This window comes from Rhineura floridana, chromosome 3 (assembly GCF_030035675.1).
Source record: "Rhineura floridana isolate rRhiFlo1 chromosome 3, rRhiFlo1.hap2, whole genome shotgun sequence".
Taxonomy (NCBI): domain Eukaryota; kingdom Metazoa; phylum Chordata; class Lepidosauria; order Squamata; family Rhineuridae; genus Rhineura; species Rhineura floridana.
Window position 1 is genome coordinate 88450144 of NC_084482.1, and position 17213 is coordinate 88467356.

The following is a 17213-nucleotide window of genomic DNA, read 5'->3' on the forward strand; positions in this document are numbered from 1 at the left end:
TCCCAGGGAAGTCTGGGAATGGTAGCTCTGTGAGGGGAATAGGGGTCACTTAACAACTCTCAGCACTCTTTACGAACTACAGTTACCAGGATTCTTTGGGAGAAGCCATGACTTTTTAGATTGTTTTGACACTGCTTTAAATGTATTGGGCAGATGAGGCCAGACGCCCATAGGGATGACCCACTAAGTTGCTTGGGCTATCTTGTCCATCACCACTGTGAAAGAGAACACATTATTTTGCACCAAATTCATATGTACAGCAGTTCACATCTCCCTCTAAATCTACTTCAGCACTCTGATCAAAACTTGGCTGACTTCTTCCTTCCCCACTGGAGTATTGGGCTAAAATAGGTTAAAACAGGGAACACTGCTGAGAATCAGCAGCAGCCTCTGTGCATGTCAGCTGCAACACTCTGGGTGGGAAGAGGCTCTGCTGAATGTTTTAGAGCAACTTCTTTGCTCTTGGCATGGAATCCCATTGAGACAGGGCCAAGGAGGATGGGAACTCCAGGCAAACTGCCTCATAATGCCAACACTTCCAGCACATTGGTTCAGTTTAGGACACCTGCAACACCACAGGCTGGAGGGAGCCTGTGTTCTAATTGGCCGGTTGTGCAGTGTTGCCACTATCCCATGGTGACATCTTTGCTCTGAATGCTTTTGCCTTGTTACTTAGATGCCAGCCAACCAGTGTGCCAGAGATACTGAAGGGGAATTGATGGTGGGGAAGAAAAGGGAGCAAGAAGGAAAGGACAACCTATCAGTAGGCATGCAACAGATGTATCTGAAAGCACAAAACAACCCTGCCATATTTCTCCCGTTGAACTCAGTAAGACTTAAAACCATTGAACTATGGTGGGATTACAGCCAAAACTGTGCAATTCCCTCAGCTTTGAACACCACTACAACCAAGCTTCAAGCATAAGCAATTCTGGAAATCATCAGGCAGGTCCTGAACGGTTACTGTTGGTATTTTTAAGAACACATTTTAAAAGATATCAAATGAATGAGCACTAAACCAGCAGCAAAATCTGCTTCATTGGACATATGGGTGGATTTCCCCATTACAGTATGTGGCAGGAAAGCACAGGGGTGTGTGCATGTGTGTGTATGTGAGAGAGTGTTATGCTTTTGCTTTTTGCCATGTGTTGTGTTAGGTGGAAATGGAGCTCACACATATCTTCCTGCATCCTACTGTGCGGAGATGCATAAGCTCCACAGGCATCCAGAGCCGACAGAGATTTGTAGAAGAGAGATGCACAAGCTCCCTTTTTGAACAAGATAATTAGCAAAGCAGAAGTGCCGGCCAGTTGTGCATCTACTTGTCTGTCATATGGCGTGATGTGTGAAAAAGTTCAAATTTCAATACTGATTTTTTTAAAAGGGAGAGAAAAGTTGATCACGGTGTATAACAGGAAGTCTACTTTTCCTAGTGTAAGGGTGCACATGGGAAAGAACTGTTTCAGAGGTGATGCTAACAAGACAACACAGTCTCCAGGGGAGCATGAGCTTCCTAATTATTTGTTTTGATTTTACATCATGTTTCTACAAGAGATTAGTTCTCCTTATATTAATTCATTGCAGTAATACATACAGGGCTGGTCTGCATGAATCAAAATAAGTGACTTGCTCACTGACTATATCCGCTCACAGCTGCTAGCCATATTTTCTGGAAAGGCTCCCCATGCCTAACACCTACACAAGAAGCAAAAATTCAGCAGATAAAGCTGCACAGAAATACAGTAAGGAGGAAACCTTCATTAGTTGACTTCTATGCACAAATTTCATTTACCAACCACAAAGCCCTAAGAAACTTTGTGATGAAATGTAGGGTTTCATGTACCAGCCCCAATAAGTGTTATGCCTGAGACTTCTTATGTAACTTGAGATAACTATATTGCTTGCCCATTCTTTCAGTAAATATGGCTCTATCAATAGTCCACATTTCCAAATGAGTGTTTATCTTTATTACGCCCCTGAATCCTTGGGCCATTTTAGATACAGAAAGCAATACAAGAGCATACACCTGAAAACAAAGCGTACAGAGGTGACTACTTTGTATTGTTTTTAAAATATATGTGCTGTTTTCAGTGTTGGTTTTAGCTGTTTTTATTGTATCTTGTACACTGCCTTGAGATGAAGTTATAAAGAAATATACAGTAGGGCTCCGCTTCCCGGCGCTCTGCTTCCTGGCGTTCCGCTAATGCAGCAGCTTTCCTCCCCTCTTTTAAAGCTGCTTTTGCTGCTTTTGCGGCATTTTCGTGCAACGCGCCCCATTAAAGTCAATGGGGTTCCACTTTACGGCGATTTCCGCTTTATGGCGGGGGTCCAGAACGGAACCCACCGTATAAGCAGGGCCCTACTGTATACATAAATAGTGGCCTAATTTACATGTCACTGTAAATTAGTTAATGTTTTACCACGAGGTGGGGAACCTCAGGTCTGGGGGTCAAATGCAGCCTCTGGGTCTCTCTATTTGGCTCTTGGAACTTTTTCCAGCCCTCACCCTGCATTGGTCCTGCTGTGCACCCCGAGTGTTTTTCCCTGGATGGAATGTGAAACTCTGATAATGTCTGTTGCTTGTCCGGATGGAGGACAGAGAGGGAGAGGGGTGTGAAAATGTGTGTAGAAACTAGCCTACTGTATATAAAGGTAAAATTTACATTTGTTGCTTCACCAACTTTTGCCTCTGGCCCCACCTACCACTGGCATGTGAGTCTTGGAAGTTTGCCCAGAAGGGGATAAGGCCCTAGGGCTGGAAAAGTTTCCTTTCTCTTAGTTTATTGGGAGTGTTGAGATCATTCTCATTTCATTCCACCCCTAGTGACAGCAATAAACTATGATCTCTGGCTTTGTTTCACTCAAACCACAAACAGGAAGCAAAGAACAAACCTTGGTTACATTTCATGGTTTATTTGGAGTGAAGCAAACCACAGTCCCCAGTTTAGATGAAATGACAAGTCAGGAATCATGGTTTGTTGCTCCTGCTTGTGTTAGAGTGAAGCAGGAGCTATCTGAACATTCATGGTGAACCATTAACTATGGTTTACTGTGATGCATGAATGAAGCCAGTATGCCTGAATTAACAATAAACCACTCCTCAACTCCCCACTGGCTTGCACTTTTGAGCTTTTGTTTGTTCCCTTTCTTTGCAATGTAATGAAACAGGTGGTATTAATTAAAAGAAAACCAATTTTTAAAAATATTAATCCCTTAACACACTTTAAACAATCCTTTGTTTTAGTGAATGAAATGGGAAAGCATAGCAAAGCAGGGGGTGGGGTGTTTCCACACTTCCATTTTTAAAAAGTCTGCAGATTCACCTTCAGTTGTCCTCAGTCATATTAGTTGCCTTGTGTTAAAATATATATGACAAATATATATGCCAAAAGGGATAATCCTGTACAGGAAATAAAGCAAAGGAAATTAAGGGCAGAAAAAGGGTAGAAAGAGGAAAAGGGTGCTAGTCTCTCCTTTAAAAATTGATCTAGAATAAAAGATATTCATGAAATCAGTGTCACAAGACTGAATGTGGAGGGGGGAAGGGGGCGTTGCTGTAGCTGGGCACATGACCAGAACTTTAGGCAACCTAGAGGGAGATTATATTATTAAACATCAGGATGGGGGGGGACCTTTTACCTCTTATAGTTGGGTAACAGACCACTCAGCTTTGAAAGCATCATACATGCCAGCCAAAGTTGGCAAAGAGACAATAAGCTAAAATAAGAGTTGGCAAAAGCAGACCCTGGATCTTCAGCAATTCAAGAGGATTCTGAAAGCACAGGGAGGAAGAGGGCAGAGGAACAACCTTTCAACTCTGTTGAATGGCAATGAAAATCTGTGGCAGTCCAGCTCTACCTCACCTTCCCCATCTCCACAGGGAATTATCTCATTGTGCCTGCCCAGTGCTAGGTACAGGATCTTGCTCCTGTCCTGACTCTTGCAAATACCCCAGAGGCCCTCCTCTTTCCAGGTGGCAGCAACCAGCAATATTCATCTGATTCCGAAGGCTGGTTTAGAAGAAGGTTTCCAAATATAAATAATACTTTGTAGAGCTGGCAAATCAGACTACAGTGGAAACCAGGCTGTAATCAGCAGAACAGCTGTGCATCCTTCACATCTCATCTGGCTCCTTCTGTCCTTCCTCACAGCAAAGAAATAGCCACGCATGCTCCAAAAACTCTCCCACGGTTGCAGATAAACATCCTGGGATACGCAAGGATCCAGATGTCTTGGGAGGGAAGAAGGCAGAAGGGGAGCGAGCAGGCTGGGGAGAGCAAGGAGAGCAGGTGGGAAGGTTGTGTATGTTTGTGTGTATGCAAGAGGAGTGTAGTCCCACTGAGATTCTGCAGTTACAACCATCCTGTGGCCTGATCCACACTAACTACTGACCTTTGAAGGGTCATTCATTTGATGCTAATTATTCTAAGGGTAAACAGACAGGGATTCCAAGTATGGTGGAGCTAATTTTGACAGACATTCTCTGCCCTGAAAACAAAATACCACAGAACACAGGCAATGTGTGTTAAAACAATTTCCACCACATTTTTGTGTTCATACCCAAGGATGCATTATGGAGTGCAGTGGGATTTGGACCTCACTAAGAGGGGTCTGAGTTCTACCCCAAACTGAGTTTGGTCTTCTTTTATTTCAGACTGTGACATTTCAAGGCTGAAACACGACAAGATATTTTCCTTCTCGGCTGAAATGTAACCCCCTCAGAGACCCCGTTACACAGAACTGCTTGAGCTCAAATTGACCCCTTTGCAACTCAAGCAGCCTTTCACCCTGGAGTTCATGCTGGTTTCACATCACTAGTTAGTTTCATGCATAGATCAACTCAAAGGGAGAAGAGGCTTGGAAAGGTTCTCACTAGACTTAACTGCTGAGCAACACACTCCTCAGTTGGTTGGGGCTTACACAATGACTCCACTAGGCAGTAGGGTTGCCAGGTTCAATCCCTGAGACTGATTCTGTATCTTTAGGAGAAGAGAAAGTCAGCCAAGTGCAGGTGTTCTTGCAACATTGTAATGGGAAAAACCACAAGGTGGAATTCTCCCTCCCCCCTGCACAACTTTTAAAGATACAAAAGACCTCTTGGTTGCCAGGCCCAGCCTCCAAGAGGTCTTTTGTATCTTTAAAAGTTGTGCAGGGGGGAGGAAGAATTCCACCTTGTGGTTTTCACAATTCCAGTGTTGCAAGAACACCTGCACTTGGCTGATTTTCTTTTCTCCTAAAGATACAGGATCAGTCTCAGGGATTGAACCTGGCAACCCTACTAGGCAGTCACATGTCCTAGGCAGTCACATACCCATTTCCATGCCTCTTGTAACCTGTTATCCAGGCTGGATAAAAATCATTACATATATTTTTAAATCTCTTTTTTCTTCAGATTTTTTAAAGCATTACATTATCTCTTTTAAAACAGAAGAACATCTGGATGTAATACAAACTAACTTGAAGTCCACTCAAGTCTCTTAAAATTGAATTATGATTATCAAACAGACTGAGTTAAAGGTTGCTTTTCTATGTAAAAATAAAAAGCATTATGAAAGACAGAATAATACTGAAATCCTAAACACATTTACTAGGGAGTAAGTTCCACTGAATGTCATGGGATTTACTTTGAAATAAAAATGCACAGAATTGTAAGTCTTGTATTGTGTTTATTGTTTGTGGGCTTCATACTACACCCAGCAACCAGCAAGTCATCAGAGGTGCAGAAATCTAGAAGCCATCCTATCACCAGGATCATCAGAGCCAGTGTGGCATAGTGGTTAAAGTGCTGGGCTAGGCCTGAGGAGACCTCGGTTCAAATCCCCACCCAGCCATAAATCTCACTCACTTGGTGGTTGTGGGTCAGCCATCACTTCTCAGTCTAACCTACTTCACCAGGCTGCTTTGGTCTCTTGGAGGGGAAGGCAGGATGTAAATGTAAATAAATAAATCCAAGGACATAGATGACGTAGCTTATAAGTCTAGTTTAAGTTCTCCAATTTCCTGATCTTCAAAGTGTGTTCAGTTCTCAAATTATGCATGAATACTTATGACTCCATTAACCAAACAGCATGGACATTTACTTTCCATCTTATGAAGAAACATTTTTTCTTTTGCCCAGGAACTACCAGCCTCTTGCTTATGGAAAGTTCTGGACACTTACAGCCCAATTCTATGCATGTTCCAGTTTATTCACCAGGCCTCACTTCCAGATAAGGATTGCAGCCTTAGCCTTAAGGTAAGTGGTCTTGTTTGTAGACTTGCATATCTACAGAGAGACAAAGGGAAATGTTTCCTAAGCAGAAGAAATTCCACAGTGCATGTGGGCTATTGCGTTGTAAAAGGCCTGGTTCTCGCTGAGGTAGCAAACCTATATTTGGGCTGTACCACCTCGGGCTTCACACAGGCACTCCCATGACCTAATAAGTCCATTTTAAAAAAAAGGGATTCCTACACATAGGAAGCTGGGCATATTAGTGAGGATAGGCTAGAACCCTTCTTCCTGACCTGTTAGTGTCTGTGTCTGTGTGTGGGGGGGTGGGGGGGGTGGTCTAGGAGCATTTATTCATGGAAGCCCCAATCTGCAATCAGAAGTGATACAGTCCACACACAGCTTTACTCCCAAAGTGAGAACTAGGCTATTATTGTATGAAGAACTGTAATTCAGTGGCAGAGCTTAAATTTTATATGAAGGACCCAGATTCAATCCCTGGCATCTCCAGTCAAAGTGATCAGGTAGTAGATGATGTAAAAGACCTCCACCTAAGATACTGGAGAGCCACCTAAGATACTGGAGAGTAGATCTGGTTTGGGGAACCTGTAGCCCTCCAGATGCAAGATGAGAAAAGAAAAAGCTTGGAGGTATGATGTATCTTATCATTCAAGGTCAGTACAATATGGAAAATCCAACACTGATTCTACTGCTGAAGTTGCACAGATTCTAGGATGTCAACGACAGAAGCAGTGCAGTGCAGACCTTGCAGCTTGGGTGTTCTGTTGATGTGCAAGCAAGCAGCAGCACATGAGCCACAAACACTGGTCATGCATCCCTACCCAGCTGAAAATAAGTAGTCCTGAACTTTTGCACCCTCACAAGCATAGCCTCTCCAATCACAAGAAGAAACATTTTGTTTTTTCTTATTCTCAGGGAAAGAGCTACAGCTCAGTTATAGAGCATATGCTTTGCATGCAGAAGGTCTCAGGTTCAATTCTTGGCATCTCCAGGATGAGGTGGGAAACACCCGTGTGAAATTCTGGAAAGAGACTGCTTGTCAGTGTTGAGTAGATAATACTAAACTTGATGGTTAATGGTCCAATTCAGTATAAGGCAGCTGCCTAAGTTCCTAGAGGTGGTACTGGACTGGATAAGAGCCAATAAACTGAAGCTTAATCCAGACAAGACTGAGGCACTGTTAGCAGGTAATTCCCTAGAGTAGATGGATGGCATGTGGCCTGCTCTGGATGGAGTTACATTCCATCTGAAGGAGCAGGTATGTAGGTTGAAGGTACTTCTGGATCCATTACTGTCACTTATTTATTTATTAGATTTATATCCCACCCTCCCTTCCAGTAGGAACCCAGGTTACGTGAGGCTCAAATGGCCTCTGGCACAGAGTGCCGTTCATCAGCTTCAACTGGTGGCCCAGATGCGTCCCTATCTGGGTAGGGACAACCTAACTTCAGTTGTCTATGCTCTGGTAACCTCTAGGTTGGATTAATGCAATGTGTTGTGTGTGGGGCTGCCTTTGAAGACGGGTTAGAAACTGCAGCTGGTGCAGAATTCAGTAGCCAGATTGTTGACCGGGACAGGATGGTCAGAACATATAACACCAATTCTGACATGACTGCACTGGCTACCAATTAGTTTCAGGGCTCAATTCAAAGTGCTGTTTTTGACCTATAAAGCCTCATATGGCTCAGGATCCCAATACCTCAAGGACTGCCTTTCTCAACATGAACCAGCCCGGACCCTGCGTCCATCTGAGGCCCTTCTCCAAGTGTCCTCTTCAAGGGAGATGTGGAGGATGGCAACATGAGTGCCTTTTAAAGGGTGTTTCCCTGCTTGTGGAATGCTCTCCTGAGGAAGGTACACCAGGCACCATCATTATCTATTTTTAGGCACCAGGCAAAAACCTTCCTTTTTACCCTGGCTTTTTGCGCTTAATTTGAAGGGCTTCAGGTATCAATGGCCTCTTTTAATGTGGCAAGACCTGTCTTTATCTGTACTGATGTGTTTTCAGGTTGTTGTATTGTTCTTGGTGTTTTTAATGGGTTTGTTACAATTGGTTTTACTGTTTTATTGTTGTAAGTCGCTTTGGGTTGTTTTGCGAGGAAAGTGACTTAGCAATAATAATGATAACAACAGATTTCTGAACCAGCCACCTGATTCTCCAGTAACTGGTGGACTGTGCATGAAATTCTGAACAATTCAGACATGCTAAAGAATAGCTTTGCCCCTATTTCAATCCTACGCTCATATCACATGGAAAATTTGGTCATTTCCCCTGTTTGTGATCCTATAAAGTAATGGTCTCCTGGCCAAGTCTCAGTTATCCAAGTACAAATTACTTAATGGCTGTAAGGGGAGCTTTGCTGCTATAAAACACTTCCATTTTCTGAATCTGAGAAGCCACCTAGGCAGCCAACTGGCATCCATTGTCAAGTGCTGGCAAAGACAAGCTTATATTGATAAAAAAGAAATCCTCTATCTTCCTTGCTGGTCTCCATCCATACCCCAGGAGACCTGCATAACCGCATTGTTGATAAACACTTGTCAGGAGCTATTTCCTCTCCTACTGCTTTTATTTCTGTTTGAACTGGATGGGGTAGCCTTAGATTCAGGCTCTGGAAAGAGGGAATGGGTGCCAGGGCACAGCACAGTCAGGACAACCAAAGAAGGAAAGGAGCAGGACAGAGAAGATTATTGGGCTTCCTTAGGCAAGCAGCCCATACTGTAAAAGGAATGGGAACAAGACTGAACGGCTGAGCTCTGGCTGTGTTAAAATGGCTATGAATCTGCAAGCAGAGCGACAAAGAGAAAAGGCATAGAGACTAACCCTTTTAGCCAGGTCCAATAACATCCAGATAGGTCATCTGTAGGGAGGAAGAAACCACCACCTCACATTCCAAATGTTATTTGAAGAAAACCTACCAATTCAAATTTACCTGCAGCCAAGAAAGACTCAAGGAAGGGTCCCAAACAGCATTCAAAATCCCTGCATCATTCAACATTTGGAGCTGTCTCCAGTGGATCATCACAAACCAATTGCCCATCTGACAGATTCAGACCGGGTGCAGGGCCCAGAGCCATACATGAAAAATGGGAAACGGAGCATTCCCGTCAAAGAAGGCAAATGCAAATGAGGTAGAATTGAGGACACTTGATCCACTTTAGGAATCCCAATGCTCCAAAAAAAGTGAGTTGGCAGTGCTGAGGGAAGAAAAGTTATAGCCAACTACTCTTGCAACATCAGTGCATATACTCAAATCAGCTCTGTGTGAGTTTACTTCAGATGTATACGGGATAAGCAAAAGCATAATCCCATCTACTTTTTTATTCACTATTTGCAAATTCTCAGTGATTCTGTCAATGTCAAGATGTCAGTCATGGGAAGAACAGCAATCAGTACAAGGAAGATAGCCGCTGATATGCAAATCTTTCACCTTTGGTCTGCTTTCACTTGTCTTTGAAATTTTGCAATGGCATTGAGCTCTTGCCTGTTCCTACAAAGTTAAGAGCAACAGGCTCTAGGTGAAAGTTCAGCAGTTTTGCAGTTACACACAGTGGTAATATTTTACCTGGTTGTAACAAGACGGCAACAGACCTCATGTGATTAGTGTCGTTCAGTGCCTGTCTGACCTTGTCCCTGCCCGCCCTCACTCATTCACATATACACACCCAAATTTCCAAACCTTTCCATTGAAAAGGAAATGGGAAAGGAGAATATACTGGCAGAACTACTTTTTAAGAAACCATTGACCCCAAAGACCTCCTTTTTTTTTCAGTGCCTGCTCTGCTCTGCCCCTCCACAGCCAAGCAAAAAATAAATCTCCTACCATTGGGCTGGAAAAGATCTCTATAATACACCTACTAAAATACAATAAATGAGCAAGTTGCAAAAGCTCAAATGAAAACCTCAACAATTCCACCAACTCCTTGTATTTTAAAAATCCATGATCTAATGATAAGGTAATATTTAAAATGCCAGCTTTTTCATAGGATAGTTCCTGTGCCTTCTAGCAGCTGCACGGTACACAATCATTATACAGGTGAAGATTTTCTCATTGCTGTGGAAAACTACCAGTTGAATTTCTGCATGACATGTAACCGGTCAGGAAAAAGGTGGCAATCTAATGCTAAACCTGAACAATCCCTAAAACCCATTCAACTTTTGTCCTATCAGAGAAGACTAGCATTTCACCCAGCATATAATTAGGTAGATTCATGCTCCATTTAATACGAAGCCCACAATCTCCAGCTCAATCTAATATCCCGTCTTGCACTATGCTACAGTTGGCCAATGGTCAGTCAAATCTGCACTAGAAGTAACAAGGACTCTAGATTTGTTGTCAAATCCAAGATTGGTTATAACTATAGGCTAAAATGGTGCACATGGAACAAATATAATCAACACCTTAACTAGTAGATATAGAGTTGTAAATTAATGTTCTTCCACTGCTACCAATGGAAGGATATGAAGTAATGAGTTCAAAATGCCACTGTGCAGTCTTAGCTGAAAGCTGTGAAAACTTTACCATCTTAACTGTTGAAAATGTCAGGAAAATTGTAGGCTCTCAGAGCAAGTTTAAAACACAAAAAGAATGAAGGAACGTCTGTCAGCAGTGTGAGATCCAACAGGTCCTCCCAAAATACAGTGTACAAAATACAAGTAGCCTGATTCTATGCAAGTTTACTCAGAAATAAGTCCCACCAAGTTCTACGAGACTAATTCCTGAGAAACTATGCACAGGATTGCAGCCTGACCATGCAGTCTTTACTCACTGATATCAACAGCTTTCAACAGATTTAAAGTTTAGGGTTACTGTGCTGGTGACCTAATAGGGCTATTTAGATTGATACAACCATCATTTCCTACAGAAACGTATTTCATTTTCACCAAACCTGGCAAGATGACCAGATGGCATCAGGCAAGGCTATGATCCAAACCATGGGCAGGGTTGCCAGTTTCTTTTCTAGCCTCGCTCCTATGTCTTTTAATATCATCCCAAAGCCCATAAATAAACTCCTAGTTTTTCCTAGAGCAGGGATAAGGAACCTGTGGCTCTTCAGATGTTGCTGGACTTTCGCTCCCATCAAGCCTGGCTTTTGGCCATGCTGGCTGGAGCTGATGGGAGTTGGAGTCTAACATTTGGAGGGACATAAGTCTCCCATCTCTGTCCTAGAGCTTCACTTTCTCAATTTCTGTGGGTCAGGCTTCTTTTAAAGATATAGAAACAAGGTTGATAAAAATCTGACAACCCAATTGGGGAAATGGGTGAAGAACAGCTTGGCACCGATTTTTTTTTAACAGAGTTTGATAGAATCCCAGAGCTGGAGCAGGCCTTGTAACCATCTATCCAACTCTGCTTGGTGCAGGAACTTGAGAGCTCGATCATTCCTCAATAGGTAGCTCCTGACTCTGCTTGAATTCCCCTATTCTTCAGTAATGGATGTAAAAACCTCAGTACAAGAACCAGTGGTAGAGTGACCCTCAGCCACACTAAACTCAAGATTTTTCCAAACATTATGATCTTGGATCATTTTACCCAAAGGATAAAAAGCACTTCTCCACTTTTTATCTCTTCCTACCCACAGTTCATGCATTCCTTGTGCCTGTCTGGCATTAACAATAGCTTCAGCATAGCAAAACTGTGCCCTTCACCTCTATTAGCAAGTTCTGAGGGATGCCGTTCACTGCTGAGGTCATAAGAACCCTGTCCCTCTAAGGGAACCATCTTTCTTCGAACACAAACACTACATTCAACCATATTCATCAAATAGCAATGGGAATCTAAGAATAAAATTATCTACAGATTAGCTCTGTCTGCATAGTGTATGTTCATTTCCTCACCTCACACCAGGGTTGTTGTTCTTGCTTACATCTACACTCACATTTTCTTCCTTGATGTGGGAATCCCAGAAGATGCCGTTTTAAGGCTCTATATCTGAAGAACTCCAGTGCCCTTCCCTTAGTGTTGCAATGCTGAATAATAGAAAGGGAATGGGAAAGAAAGCAGGTGGCACCAATTACAGTGTCATATTGAAGATGGAATTGGAACCAATCCCCAAAGCTGTCCATTAAATCACCCTGTAAACTCTTACCGGTAGTGTTACTACATAATGCAAATAGTCATACATGCCACTGCATGAACAACTGTAGGCATATGTTCTTCTACAGGAAAAATGTCCATAAGCACACCCTTAAATTCAAATTATATATCCTTTTGCATAAATATAAATAGTTTCATGTACATATTTTGCAGGTAGCTTTTCCTAGAACATGACATGGCAAACCTGATGCTTTAACTGGTGTGTTTAAATTCTCATTCAGCTTGTAACTACCATTTTAATGCTTCCATATGACGCTCACATATACATGCACTTTGTTTCCTGAAGAAATTCTTGCTTTATATCTTTAACTATACGTCTCTGCTCTTCATTTTTCTATAAAACATGGTGGTTTTTCTCAGATTACTGTAGCTAGGTGTTTGTGTGCTGCAAAATAAGGAAATTCATCCCTTAGTAGCATTGTGACAAGACACAAAGTAGTACAAAACTCCTACAACTTTAATGCTGCAATTCTAAGCATACAATATATCCCACTGAAATCTGGCAGATGCTGCTTGACATGCAGGGGCAAGAAAAGCTGGAATTCATTTTGAACATAGCTGTTAATGTGACAGGAATCTTGTCCTTCCTACAGCAGGAATAGGAAGCTTTTTTTCTATCGAGTGCTGCATTCCCTTTGGAGGTAATCTGTCAGGAGCCACATGCCAGCAATGGGCAGGACACCACCTTCTGTCTCTCTCTTTGCCACCCACTTTCCCTCCCATTCCACCCCCCTTTGCCAGCCACATAAAATTAGGCGGATAGCTGCAGCTTGTCCAACCCTTTCTTACATAAAGGGTCTCAAGATTAATCCACATACGATAGAGAAAAAGAAGAGAAGCAAAAGGGCCATAGTTCAGTGGTAGAGCATCTGCTCTGCATGCAGAAGGTCTCTGGTTCACTCCCCAGCATCTTCTGGTATTGCTGAGAGAGACTGTTGTGTGAAATACTGGAGAGCTTCTGCTAGTCAGTATCAGCAATACTGTGCTACATAGAGGAAGGTCTGACACCTTCCTATACCTAGAAGGAGGTGAAGAGGATTAAAATAGGAAGGTTACAGGAGAAGAAGAGGAAAAGGGATGCCTTTTGATACTTCCTGAGACTGGGAAAGAGAAGGAAAAGGGGCTTTGCAGAATAGACATTTTCAAATCTTCCCAGGAAGGCCAACACTTCTCATATGGTGAGCTGTAAACATACCCAAATGTCAGTGGAATTACAACTAGCTGAGAAGCTTCAAGTTGGCAGAATGCATGCCTATGCCTTTTCCAAAACCTGAGAGCAGTAACTGCCAGAAGCTCAGGTTTAGTATGCCTGAGATATTATGAACACTGATATGATCTTGCTGTTAACATGTTACAGTCCCATTGCACGGTTTAAACTTCAGATGCTAAATTAAAGACTGTAATCCATAAAGCCAAATGATTAAAGAGGATTTTACTAGGCTTCACGCAAATGGACGGTAAAATGGTTGTCTGAATGGGTTCCCAGAGCTGCACTAGTAATCCCCAAATGAGCACAAAATAGAATGTGCAAGAATCATCTTCATTTGTACTGTACAGAGGTAAAAAGACACAGTGACACCAGCCAAAGTTTACTGAGTTTATTGCAAATGTTACCATTTCAAAGGAATTCTTAAGCACTGCATGCTTAAGAAAAAGAAGAGTTGTACAAACATTATCTCAGTGTCTCTTTAATTAGAGTTCAAAGCAAGAAAGTACACAAAATGCAGAAGACTCCAGAATTTACTGCTTTTTTCATTTAAGAAAATATTGTTAAGACAAACTAAAAAAATGAAGGTGTGTGTGTGTGTTTATCTCATGATCTTAGAACAACACTGAGATTCTCCACCTTGATCCCAGAGGCCAGAATTGGGCTGCTCCATGGACTGCACCTTCAGATACCCTCAAGTCAACAGGTCCATAGTTTTGCTTTAAAGTGTCCTGAAATAAGACTTGCAGGACAATCAGTCTGGAGCCAGAGAAGCCCTAATCCCACAAATATATTAACATAAAGATCCAAAAGTCATATCTTAGTTCAGTAGTGCAGATCCACCTTCCTACCAGTTCAGAGACTGCTCCTAGCGTTGAGTTTGAAACATGCCAACCTGTTTTCCTCATGGATGTTCAGAGGAAAAGAAATATGTCTCTGGTGCAGTCTGAGCTTGAGAGAAGATAAAGATGGCACTCTTAGGAGGGAAAGAAGGATAAAACAAACTCACATGATTAAGTGCATACAGGAAAGCCACCATGGCAAAACCACAATTTTGCTTCCACTTTGATAAAGAGGTCTTTTTAGGCATTTGTTGCCCACACTTAAACGGAAAAGTTGGCAAGCCACTGAAGTGAACATTGTCTGCGTGTGGGATGGGAGGCAAGAAAGATCTCACTTCTGTAAATTCCAGAGATTTTAGTAGACTTCCTTGAGTGCTTTTCTCACCACTAGAACTACAAAATGCGGCACTCTGAAAGGAAAAATCAAGGACCAGGTCTTAAATTTCTACACTACTTCTCCACATTATACAGGTTGCCCTATGCCACAGAAGGCAGCTTGATACATCATCAAGTCTGAAGTGTGGAATTCCTTCATTTACTCCAACAAACAGTAGAGTGTGGCAGCTTTCAATCCGATTCCTACTGCAATCTTTCCCAGAGGAACAGTGTGCTTTCTTGGGCTTCTTTATATATGCGAGGTCTTGAGTGAAGAGGATGAAATGCTCCTAAGCTATCCCTGAAACATCATGTATTTTCCCTGCCACTTTGTCATGAGGTAAAGTTGACATCCCAAAGCTCTGACATGGCTGGGAACGACAAAACTCTCTCTCTCTCATTTTTAAAAGGTATTTCCCCTCTTATAAACATCTGCTTCTCCTATCCCAAAACAAAACCCAGATCAGCCTCTCACAGAAATGAGCAGGGGCTTATTATTTTTAGATTACTAGTGTGTCTTGCATGGGAGTTACACCATGAGACTGCAACCATACTGGTTACCATGACAACTTCATCACTTCTTCACAAGACAGCGACAGAGGATTGTCAAGGAAAGTAAGCAAAAGGAGGAGGGATTGGGAAAGGAAGGCGTTTGGGATTCGCCTGAGTGTACACTGAGTTACATGTATACCAATCTATTTCAGGCAGCCTACCACTACCGGGAACTGGTCAGGTTTTTTTAAAAAAATATTCTCACCAAGGAGGATCTTGTAGCTTAGCTGAGCTCCAAGGGACTCATCCCTGCTCATTCTCTTGTCAGGTCTCAGATTCTACCTGTAAAGATGCCATCTTCAGCATTCATTTGGGCTATATTAAGAGCCAAAGGCTTAAGAACTGCTGAGGCAGTCCCTCCCCGCCTTTGCTGAGGCTACTTAAGCCCTCTGTGTCCTGAGGGAAGGTAGAAGTGAGGGGAAACAGGCCATCAACTCCTGCAGAGACCATCCATCAGTCTGAGGGGACTCCTGTTGCTCTATATGTTTTATACCATTTGTTTGTTTTAGTATTTTAAAACTGTAAAATACCTTGGCAGAAAGGCAGTATATACATGCAATTAATTAATTAATTAATTAATTAAATGAATGTAACAGTATGTCCGACTAGGCTTGAGGAGCCTAGGGTTCACGGCTACCTTTACATACAAAAAGTAAATAAGTTGCAGATGGGCAACTGAATGGGCATAGGCCTTTCCTCCATACCTCTGCATAGAGCTTTCATTTGAACCATTTGAGGCCTTCAAGAGTAGTGGTCTGGACAGTGGATAACAGGCAGAATATTTTAATGAAACTACTGGCCTAAGTTTCAGGAGCAATCAGACTCAGCTGGTATTCCTCATTCTCCATATCCCTACCTGACAAACTCCTCTGGGAAATTCCCCCTAAGATAGGAGGCGAGCAGGGCTGGAGCCAGAGAGTGGCCAGGTCGGGCCCTGGCTGAGGGCTCCTGTGCCCCAGAGGGCCCCCTGAAGAGCCCCCCCTTAGGGTGGGAGGGTCACATTCCCATGCTGCAGTCTGCAGCAACGTCAGCTCCTGACCCTGCCGTGGATCAAGAGAGGGAGTTCCCAGGTGTCTCTAACATACAGTAAGTGCAGGGTTCAATATGCCTGCACACATGCCCCACCTACCTCTCCCGTCCCTGTGAATGATATGAGTGCTGTGCGTGCACACCTACTATCAACCAAGATGGCCGCAGAGGCTTCCCTAAGGGGCTAATGCCCCTGCTGCTATCTTAGTTGATGGCAGGCATGCCCGCACAGTGCACACGTCATTCACAGGGACGAGAGAGGTAGGTGGGATGTGTGAGTGGGGGTTATTAGCACCGTGACGCCTGTATGGGGGGGTTGGGCCACAGTGCTGCAGGCCCAGTGCAGGCTGGTACCCATGGGCTCAGTCATGCCTGGTGCCAGCCCTGGGAGTAAGGAACCTGTGGCCCACCCAACAATGTTGGACTTTTAACTCTCATCAGCCCCCAGCCAGCATGGCCAACCATCAGGGATGATGGGAGTTACACTCCAAAAACATCTGTCCTAAAAATACAGAACCCCCAGGTATTACTTCAGGACTGCGAATGCTTTACTTTTCCTAAAGGAATTAAACCACCTGCTGGGTTTCATACAGCACTTAAGCTTAGAAAAAAATGAAGCCCCTTTCCCAACAAGCCAGAGACACAGTTCTGCCCTCAGGAAAATGGCCACAGCTGCACCTTAATTCACCTCAATGAAGATCATGGAACTGGCTGAATGAGTGATGCCCAGCTATTTGTTCTTCTACAAGCTCTTTGCATTTGTGTTTTGTCTGGCAGATGAACAAGCTCCTCGGGACAAGGAAGACCACATATTTTTACAGTCTGTGAATCACCCAGATGGTTTTTTGGCACCACTTGGATGATGATGATATGACTGCCCT

General features: G+C 43.1%; 1 protein-coding gene and 1 long non-coding RNA gene across 3 annotated transcripts in view; one reads left to right on the forward strand and one right to left on the reverse strand.

The window, feature by feature from the left end:
• Positions 1-17213, reverse strand: part of PPARGC1B (PPARG coactivator 1 beta) — a 169897-nt gene that overhangs the window by 127323 nt on the left and 25361 nt on the right. The gene's annotated exons all lie outside the window — the stretch shown is intronic.
• Positions 4052-15229, forward strand: LOC133380153 (uncharacterized). The gene is made up of 3 exons (XR_009761371.1): positions 4052-4289; positions 6119-6235; positions 14848-15229. It is a non-coding gene; the product is annotated as an uncharacterized LOC133380153 (long non-coding RNA).